Source organism: Scyliorhinus canicula, chromosome 20 (assembly GCF_902713615.1).
Source record: "Scyliorhinus canicula chromosome 20, sScyCan1.1, whole genome shotgun sequence".
Classification (NCBI taxonomy): domain Eukaryota; kingdom Metazoa; phylum Chordata; class Chondrichthyes; order Carcharhiniformes; family Scyliorhinidae; genus Scyliorhinus; species Scyliorhinus canicula.
In genome coordinates, this window is record NC_052165.1 from 37,443,638 (window position 1) to 37,454,702 (window position 11,065).

The 11,065-nt window shown below is 45.0% G+C and overlaps 2 non-coding genes across 2 annotated transcripts; one reads left to right on the forward strand and one right to left on the reverse strand.

Annotated features, from left to right (window-relative positions):
* Positions 1-292: 292 nt before the first annotated feature.
* trnac-aca lies at positions 293-364 on the reverse strand. The gene has a single exon. It is a non-coding gene; the product is annotated as a tRNA-Cys (tRNA).
* A 4,079-nt stretch (positions 365-4,443) lies between these two features.
* On the forward strand, positions 4,444-4,515 carry trnac-gca. The gene has a single exon. It is a non-coding gene; the product is annotated as a tRNA-Cys (tRNA).
* Positions 4,516-11,065: the final 6,550 nt, after the last annotated feature.

An 11,065-nucleotide genomic window follows, 5' to 3' on the forward strand; every position in this document is an offset into this window, starting at 1 on the left:
AACTAACTAGATCAGGCTAGCCCTGAGCCACGTGTAGAAGGTGCTAACTAATATATACACCCTGACTGTCAGCTACAGTTGTCACCAGTAGAAAGAGGCGGAGTGCTGATGCCTCATGTGTTTTATAGTGGGGAGCCCCCCTCTAGTATTCTGTCTAGTGATTGGTTGTGTTCTGTCCTGTGTGTTGATTGGCTAACCTGGGTGTCTATCACTGCCTGTCTTTACCTCATGATGTGTATGAGTGAATATTATGACAGAGGCTATTTTGGCCCTTCACTGAAAAATAATTTCAAGGGGGAACCTTGATTTGAATCAGGGACCTCATGATCTGTAGTCAAATGCTCTACCACTGAGCTATACCCCCAACTCTACCTTACCTTTAAACATATTATTTCTCAACTTACACAAGCATTCTCTCTCAGCCATAAAGAATTAATTTTTTTGGTTGATGCCGGCTGCAGCACCTGGGAATTTTCATATAAGGAGTTTGAACCCATTGACTCTGCAAACGTTATCTGTACTGTTGCATTCCAGTGGTTGCAGCTGCAGGTTAGTACAGTGCCGTGGGATATTTGAAGGCCAGGGGCAGAGAGAGCCTGACTTTAACATCTCATCTGAAAGCTGGAGCTCTGGCTGCATTGGAGTTTAGATTATGGCCGGGATTTTCCAGACCGCTGTGGGAATCATCACAATGGGTGGGGTGGGCGGGGAGTGGGGGCGAACGGAAAACTTGATGGGCCAGCCAAAGGTCTGTTGACTTTGAGCAAGACCAGAAAATCCCGGCCTATGTGTCTGGATTGGTGCTTGTATCCATAAAATTCTGATTCAGAAGCAAGAGTTTCAGCCAACTGGGCAAACATCCAGTAGCTACCTTCACACTGGTGTGAGCTGGGAATAGTGAGGATCTTTTCATGTAACTGTTAAGGTAGCGTAAATTTGAGCAGCATATCTAAACAAAAGTCAGTTTAATCTCAGGACAATGGGCGTGGTTTTCCGGAAAGATTTGCAAGTGCAGTAGCTAGCAGAGCCTCCATCCCCCTCTCCCACCCCTCCACTTCCCAGACCTGATACTCACAGCCTCCCATTGTGGCCCACCCCAACTGGAGCTGCAGCCCCCCTCCCCCTCCGGGTTTACCCCCTAGCCAAGTGGCAGCAAGCCCAGTGCCCCCAGGCTCACTCCCTCTGAGCGAAGATGGCTACTCACCTCCTAGGGTCCCTGCGGCAGCCTTTACGCCAGGTTCACATTTTTCAAAAGGTACTAATTGATGCCAGCGTGACCACTTGCTGGGGAGGCCGCTGGATCACGGGAGGCCATTGGATATGCGGTGACCCCCATTCGTTGTATAAAAATAGGGCTTGAGTAGTGATTATTAGTTTCTCACCACGCTACGGCGGGATCCTGATTTCGCCTACTGGAGCAGGCCAGTTGCATCGCAAACGGTTGCTAGTCAGCGGCCTTATCGCGCTCTCGCATGAGCACAATGAGGCTGCTGGATCGCGCCCAATGTAAATAAGTAGAAGGGAGAAATATTCCTGAGGAAATGCTGTGGTGCTCCAGGGATGCAGGTAATAAAGAGTAATGATCAGTGCATCCGTATAACTTATAAGAATTATTTGCGAATCCATCCATGGCTAATTCTCACCTCCCTAGCTCAGTAGTCTCTTCCAGCTCGAAAACCCTCCGATATAACTGCACCCCTTTAATTTTGATCTCTCACACATTACCAATTTGAATCACTCCAACATAGTTACCATGCTTTCAGCTGCCTGGGTCCAAAACTCTGGAATTTCCTCCTTAAATCTCTCCTCCCCTCTACTTCTCTCACTCCTCTCAAAGACGACCATCCTAGACTAAGGTTTAGATCATTTTAGGGAGTGATCTTCTGGCAGGAGATGGTTGTGCAGTGGAAATTGTAGCGTAATGGGTTTATATAGTTATGGGAGTGAGTGATGGAAATTATGATGTCACAGTGGCATCAGCAGGTTGGAACAGTCTGTATTCATAAATGATTGACTTATCTATAACGTATCTAAAGTGTTAATAAACCAATTTGGAGTAACTACCGGAGTCAGACGACAATCTCTCTGGATCGGATAGTCCACACAACCAGTAATGTCACTGGACTTTGATGTGTTGGGTAAGCTGGATCTGCGAGGACTGCGTTTACTGCAGTGGTGAGAGAGACAGGCTTCCAACACTTGAAGAAATGCAACTCGATTTTATTTAACACTTAACTATAATACATGCTTTAACTGTGGGTTGACACTATGCTGACTTGACTGGAGACCTGAGGCTAACCTGACCAGACTATCTTACTACCACATGGTGTTTGTTCTAGTTGCTGCTCACGGGCTCTGACTGTCTCAGAGGCTGGATCCCGAGAGAGCGGGAAAACTCTGGCTTTATAGTGGTCGTGTCCTGTCTGGTGATTGGCTGCTGTGTTCTGTGTGTTCACTGGTCGTCCTGTGTGTCAATCACTGCCTGTCTGCACACCATCATATACCTCGATGTATATTATGACAGACTTGTCATTCAGAGGCCTAGACGAATGCTCTGGGATATGGGGGTTCAAATGCCACCCCAGCAGCTGGTAGAATCTAAATTCAATCTGAAATATAAAGCTTAGCAATAATCTGTTCACTGGCGCTCAGTTTGGGTTCCGTCAAGGCTACTCAACCTTTGGTTCAGACATGGACAAAAGAGCAAATCTCCAGAGGTGAGGTGAGAGTGACTGCCCTTGACAGCATTTAACCAAGTGTGACATCAAGACACCTAGCAAAACTGGAGTCAATGGGAGTCAGGGGGAACACTCTCCACTGGTTGGAGTCCTACCTGGCACAAAGGAAGATGGTTTTGGATGTCAATCATCACAGTTCCAGGACATCATGTTTGAATAAATGTCCTCAGAAAAATAAACTCACTCCCAGCTTTCTGAATTTAAACGGGAGGCTTCTCACTGTATCTGGCTCCAGTGATCTCGAACAGCTTGGGCACTTCTATCGATGTCTTTAATAATTTTAAATACTTCATCAGATCCCCTCTAAGTCTCTTAAATGAATCCAAACCTATGAACTAATGTCTGTCTCAGATTGGGCATGATCCTTGTTGCCTGCCCTTAAAGTCACAATGAACTTCTTGTATTGGGGAAGTAAAAATGATACACAAGTCTCCATATGAGGTCAGATTCCAATTCGCTTTCCCCACCTAGTTGAATTTAGCACAGTGGGCTAAATAGCTGGCTTGTAAAGCAAACCAAGGCCAGTAGTGTGGGTTCAATCCCTGAACAAGTACTGGAATGTGGTGACTAGGGGCTTTTCACAGTAACTTCATTTGAAGCCTACTTATGACAATAAGCGATTTTCATTTCATTTCACTCTAGGGCAGATTTTTGTCTGTTGCCATTGATAGAAATTCCCAGAACAGATCGCTAGTCTGTCACCAAAGGTTTGTAGCTTCAGGAGAGGCACATAAAGCATAGCTGGCCAGGACTCTCTCTCCCTCTTATCAGCAGCCACTGGCGTGTTGGCAACATTTGCAGGTTGACACTTAACCTGTTGAGCACATTACAAATGCACCTTCTTTCGCCATCAAGTCCTGGGGTGTGACACAAACTGGGAGCTTCTGTCACAAGCAGGGATGCTAACCATTGGGTCACAAGACCAATGAGGTCAAGGTACTGAGCATCCTTGAAATTCAACTTCAATCCCTCTTCACTTTAGCTATTGCCTCATGATAAAGCGCTTGAACTTTTATGGAGAAGTAATGACCTCTGCCCAACCTCTCTCCTTCCTGGTCATTTTTAATACATACCCGCTCACATTATACTTCAAATTCTGTGTGCAGAACTGCACATTTATCTACATTTAACAGAGTTACCCAATTTTGGATCCACATTATCTATCCAAAAGAGGCAGTGATTAATTTCCTCCTTCGGCTACTTCACATTTTAGGGTCACCTGCAATTAGCAACTGCATTTATCTCCTGTACAAAATCATTAACAGACATAGTTAACAGCAAGGAATCCAACACAGAAACCTGGTGACCGACACTGGACCCAATACTAAACCCAGCAGTGACAAGCCCCAAATGGAAAGCGCCCCTGCTCAAAGTCACCATTTTAATAGTGGCTAATTTCTAATTTGGATTTGTTTAATGTCACGTGTACCCAGGTACAGTGAAAAGTATTTTTCTGTGAGCAGCTCAGACCATTTAGTTCATGGAAAGAAAACAAAAGGAAAAGAAAATACATAAAAGGGCAACACAAGGTCCTCAATGTAAATTAACTCTATAATGATTAACCTTCAGCACAATCTGTCATGAGGGAGTTTATCAAAAGCCTTTCAGAAATCCAAGTCGCTTTTTGATCTTCCAGGGCCAACACCATTGTGATGGCGTTGAATAACTGAATCAGGTTTTTCTAAGGTGACCTCAGGCAAGAGTCGGGGGTATAGCTCAGTGGTAGAGCATTTGACTGCAGATCAAGAGGTCCCTGGTTCAAATCCAGGTGCTCCCTTGAAGTGATTTTTTGATGATGGGCCAAAATAGCCTCCTTCTCCACATTTCTGAAGCTGACAATCATGTGTCACCGCATCATCGGGCATAGTCCCTTCAAAATTGTCCCCTCATGGAGACAAGAGAAAGGAATGTACATTTGGCGGTGGAACAGTGGTTACCACTGCTGCCTCACAGCTCCAGAGACATGGGGCGGGTTTCTCCGTCCCGCCATGCCAGATTTATGGTGCAGCACGCCGTCAGGATTCTCCGTTTCACCGGCTGGTCAATGGGGTTTTCCATTGTGGGGCAGCCCCACGCCGTCGGGAAACCCCTGGGCTGCCGGCAAAACGGAGAATCCTGCCAGCGGGAAATTCAGCCATACTTTCCATTCCAGCCTCAGGTGAGTGTGTGGAGTTTGTACTTTCTAACCGTGTCTGTGTGGGTTTCCTCTAGGTGCTCTGGTTTCCACCCACAGTCCAAAGATGTGCAGATTAGGTGGATTGGCCAAGCTAAATTGCCCTTGGTGTCCAAAAAGGATAGGTGGGGTTACTGTTACTGGGTTATGGAGGTAGGGTGCTCTTTCCAAGGGCCGGTGCAGACCTGATGGGCTGAATAGCCTCCTTTTGCACTGTAAATTCTATGACCTCTATATTATGAAACCATTTTGACAATCGTTTGATCTCTGAAACACACGCCATCCATATGCAGGTCACAGGGATCCGTCAGTCTCTCTTACAGCAGCCAATGTTAACAGGGGTCTATCCCCAAGGTAACGCAAGCCCTTTGAGGAACATGTGCAGTATAATTTAGACAATAGGCAGGTTCAAACATTATTTGATGTTGATTTAAATATTCATGAGCATGAAGTTATTAAAATGGCACCTTTTCATCACATTGTGCATCACTATTTATTTTTAGGGGAGTGAGAACTTAATACCTATTTGTCATTACAATGATGATATTGAAGATTGGTAAATCAAAGAATTTCAGGGTCTTAACATCAGTTCACGTGCTTTTGGAGACAAAGATTTTCATGAGATGAGTTTCAGGAAGATGCTGTCCATTTAATAATTTCTAAATAATCATGCAGAACATTACTTATGCAGATGTTGAATTAAATATACTACACTGGACTAGGATACTGGTAAACTCACAGACCCACTGTAATAATCTCACCAAGGCTACTCTTCCAACACCGCATCCTTTTATTTACATAATAGAAAAGGCCGCAGCTTACAATGCACAAATCAAAGTCCAGAGACCTTGTTTCCCAGTTTGTTTCCCATTGGAACCGCTCCCACCCACTCAATAGGGAAGTTCATACTCCACAAAGCCCAAGGGGAGATCTATTGATGATTCCCTGTGGCCATCGTGGCCACCGTAACAACCATCATGCTGCAGGCAGGGCGTGCAGCTCAGACAATCGTCTGTAGACTTTCTTCCAGAACAGTCATTTTCAAACCCAGGGTTCCGACCCGCAGGTGGGTGTCGGGAAGGTTGTGGGACCACAAGTCACGGCGTTCCCGATCGCGGGCCAGGTGTCGGCATTCCCGATTGCAGGAAGAAGTGCCCGACGGCGCGACCAGCTTTTAAAAATGCCGGCCTTGACCGGCTTTCAGAATGCCAGCTCCATGCATGCGTGCCCCCTCAGCAGTACACAGGCCCAGAGCCCAGAGCCCAGAGAGGCAGACCGCCTCCTCCTCAGAGCACTGACCCAGAAGCTGGAGTCTTCCTGTCTGGAGCAGTGCCAAAGAGCAGGTCACGCTGATTTCACGTGTTCTGCGAGCAGGAGAGAGATTCCTCCATTTTGTAGCTGCCAGCTGGTGCGAGCTCCAGGGTCTCTGGTGAACAATCCATGAAGGTGAAGCTGGAACAAAGCAGCATAAAGATGATTACATGAGGTGTGCATTTATTAATTGTGCCACTGCAAATCAGGATTCAAATTTCATGTGTGTTATATGCAGGGAAGCACTGGCAAATGAAAGTTTAAAACCCTCAAAACTTCAAAGAGATTTGAAAACCAAGCACGGTGTGTTTGAGGATAAACCTTGTTATTTTGTTCAACGGATGCAGTGAGATCTTAAATCATTGGCTGAAGTCATTATCAGGAATGGAACATTGAATAACAAAGCAAGTGAGATCGTGAGGACCCAACAGCCTCACCTGTCACATTAAAGGTAAGTGAGAATATTGGGTCGTGAAGTTCGGGCGGCATGGGTCGTAAAAGTTGGCAGGCATGCGTAGCAAAGGTTGGCTGGCGTGAGTCATAAAGGATGGCAGCTTGGTAAAAATGGCAAAAGAGTTTGAAAAACACTGTTCTAGAATGTACTGCCTGTTAGACGTTTAGCTACTGTTGTATAAAGAGTCAATGGTACTGTTCCTTTTTACAAACATCTTTATTTCACTTTAACAGACTCTGCACAAAACTCTACCTTCACATCACCTGACACAAAGGCCACCTGAAGCCTCTTTACATATCAGTGTCAATTATTGGATACTTAATATAAATGAGACAACTAATTGGAATGTCTCTTAACCCATTATTTAACACTGCCTTTAGGTAGTTAGGCTCCTCAGTTGAACTCCAGGATTTGTGACCTTGACACTTTGAATCTTGTTAGGCTTAGATTTTAAGATGTGTAAAAATTCAAAGTGAGACAATTAGTTTGTGGATTACAAGTAGAGTTTACTTCATTACAAATATACAGATACAACCTGCACAGGATTTGATTAAATTTAGATCCCTGCAGAGTCTAATGTCCCTATTTTTATATCATTGCCAGTCATATCTACCTTTCCATCAGTTTCACTTCCCATTGGAAGGTCCTTGCTAAGTAAATGTTTCAATCAGGCCATTACAACCCAGTATCTTACACAATAAAGAATGGTCTTGCTAACATTTTCTTAACAGGCTATCTACAACCTTACAAAGCGCTTGCTTCATACAGATCATAATACTCTCCGACAGAATTGCATACTGTATATTCTTCCACAGAATGTGAGAATTGTTGGAAAGGTCACCATTTTTGCTCATCTCTAATTGTCCTTGAGGATGGTGGTGAGGGATCTTCTTGATCCAATGCAGCCGGCTGCAGATAATTCAGGATGGTGCGTGGCTTGGAGGTTAATTTACAGCTGGTCATATCTCCATGTATCTGCTGCCCTTGTCCTTTCAGGTGGTAGAGGTCACAGGTTTGGAAGGTGCTGTTAAAGCATTCTTGGTGAGATGCTGCAGTGCATCTTGTGTTGGGCACTTTATAGATGCTGTGAACTGTTGATTTGGCAAAGCTGCATTATCTTGTGTGGAGAATTGGACACATAGGATTCTAGTAGACATTTACAAATAGTATACAAAAATAGATACAAATATACACAAGCTTTTATTCTCACTTATAACAAAGGGTCAAGGAAAGAAAGATTTAAATTTCTATAGCGCCTTTCACTGCCTCCTGTTGCGCACAGCAAGCTCTCCCAAACAGCAATGCCAGAAATAACCAGTTATAGATTTCGACTGCACTGGTTCTGGTTTTGCACAGTTTGGTTTCAGTCCATCGCCCACTAGTGTATCACTGTAATTGTACAGTATCATACAATACGAATTGTGGTAATTATTTTTAGTTCAAACAGTAAAGGTTTGCTACATGAATCAACAACAATTAGTTCTGCATCATTCATTTATGTTCAGGGGTCAAGTCTGATAAAGTTGCTGACTACCAGGGTCAGTAAAAAGCCTCTGGGTAGGACCATGTGGTCTGCAGCTTGATTGACATCTCACAACACCCATTTGTCCTCAGTAATATTGAGATAATTCTGACTGTTTCTGGGCAAATGCAATGGCAGTCTGGCCTGCACAAAATTCAACTTTATTATCCACATGTCATATTCTTTTAATGAAACTGGCTTGTTGGCACAGTTTTGATTTGGCAGCTGAGTGAACATTTAGGTATAATTCGGCACGGTCTTTAATACAGAATTGCTTTTTCTTTAGGCATGCAAGTTGCTTGGCAAAATTACGGGTTCAGTTACAATTTGATGATTCCAAGGTTTGAAGTAAAGACAGCTGAATAATTAAAGCCAGAAAACTAACAGAGTCAGCTGTACTGTGCAAGTTTTGGTATCCCACCATCCAGATGTGCCTTACACACTGACTAGACCATCGCTGAGATCTGGAAGCTACATAGAACTGCTCAATTTCACTTGCCCCACCAGTCCATTGGGTTGATGAACTCACACTGCCCGGACTGCAGATTACAATTTACGTCTCCATGTCAGCAGCTTGCAAGTGCAGTTGTTTGAATTTAAAAGAAACTTACCACAATTTCTATTGTATGATACTGTACAATTACAGTGATGTGGTTGAACCAGTAAGCAAGTAACATTTTCCAACAACAAAGGATTTCATTTGCCACAATTTCTGTTTCCAACTTACTTCTTTTCCACTTCTTTTCTTTACTACTGTCTGGTAGACAACCCATGCTTGGGGCAATTAATTAACACCGAGGCCCAATGTAATGTTGAGTTACTCATTGTTTCCTTTCTGGTTCTTTCCCAAAATACTTTCCCACGTTTAATTTTCCTTCTTCCTTTCCAACCAATGTTATCCATCCCCTGATGTTCTCAAGGCAACAGTCATCCTATGGAATATCAATGGAAATGCATATGTGCCAGAGAGTTTTGGCTAGCCATGCAGGCACATATACAGCCCCAGCTTGATGAGGTCCTCACTGGGTAACCGTGGATGGTCATGCCTGGCAAAGGTCACTGGAGGCATGACCATCGGCTGACCGATTATCTTTTCCCTCATTCAAGGCCAGTTATGGCACTCCAACATTAATGTCGTCCAAAGCTTGCGGCAAACTAACACAGCATGGGCTGGTCAGGGAGAGTCAGCTCCTCACTGGATAGTGCCTCTATCTGTCAACCCATTGGAGCCACTCCCGAGGCAATTGGTTTACACACTGGGGTAGTTTCACAGTGGCGGGAGTCAATTTTAACCGGCCAAGATTCACAGCATTGGACGTAATAGCTGTTCTAAAGCTGAGGCTATCTATCCATTGACACTTTTACAAGTGTTGATCACTGGGCAGCCAAAGTAATTGCATATTTCATAATGTAGGTCCTTTATAAATGCAAGTGGCATTCTATACCATGGAGAGGGCACCAATTGCCAATTGAGGACATCTGTGGTCTACTCTGAAAATAGTTCCAGTACTGATAAATTTGAACAGGCTGCAAAAAAAGTATGCTGAAAAATATTCCCTTCGAGTGAGGAGGAACAGGAAAGTGTCTCTGGTTCCCACAAAAGCAATCCTGGCGATCCTTGGCTATCCCAGCACTGGATCAGCCTGCACTCAGAAAGCTGTGTCTGGGTGTCAGATTTTAACCAGGCATCTTGATGATTCCATTGATATGAGGCCCAGTCATTAAAATGGACCATCGTACTTTCCCCTGATATTAAAACTACCAAAGAATAAGGAGAGAGAAGAAAGAGGGGCGGGGAGGGGGAAAGGAAGGCAGGAAGGTGGGACGGAAACCGCTGAGGCAGACAACCAGGATCTGAGAACAAAGCCACAAAGAGAGGACCGACAGCAGGGTCAAAAGGTTCCAGGTCCCAGTGAGATAGAACGGGAGGGGGGGGGGGGGGGGGGGAGACAACTCATTCTAAGAAGGAAAGGCGAACCACGAGGTGGGGAGGCGGGGCGGGGGGGGGGGGGAGAGACAGGTAACAATAGAGGAGAGCTAGGGAGGCGGAAGGGGGGGTGGGGGGAGGCAGGGAAACGTTAACCAACCTGACATCCACAGGAACAGAGAAAAAGGAGAACATAGGTGGAGGACGGGAGGGCCGGATGAAGCGGCAGCGTGCACGAGAAGACAACGGCGGTGAAATCCGACCGGGAGAAGCGAGGGGCAACACCGGCACCAGATCCACTCGAGGATTGCCCTCTGGAAGTGCCTCGCCGGCACGAACGAATGCCTACTGACATATATACAGATATATCATATCCTGTGTACATAACGGCAAAATATACTCTGTGCAAAAATCCAATAAAGAACATTTTTTTAAAAAGGTCCCAGGTCAGAACGGGGGCAAGCACAGGCCGAACTGACCCTGTGCAGGGAGGGGCATCCCCCTGACCCCTCCCAGATGGAAACATGTAAATAAAACCGGCGGGCGAGCTGAGCCAATGCACATCTAAAAGGTGAACAGGGATAGAGGTACGGTTATCTGGGTGCCCTGCATGTGGTACCTCCCTCTCTAGTTTTCAGAGGGTATATCACATGCAAATAACTAAAACACTAAACAACATGCAATATAAAATGCAAAACTGATAAAAATACTTAAACAGTTGGGGGTGGGAGACAGCGGGTGTGCGTTAGCCGATATAGGTGTGGGGGAGGGGGTTATTCCTTTTTTTAAATAATAATCTTTATTGTCACAAGTAGGTTTACATTAACACTGCAATAAAGTTACTGTGAAAACCCCCTAGTCCGGCGCCTGTCCAGAATTCAGAATGTCCAAATTACCTAACAGCACAAGTTTCGGGACTTGTGGGAGGAAACCGGAGCAC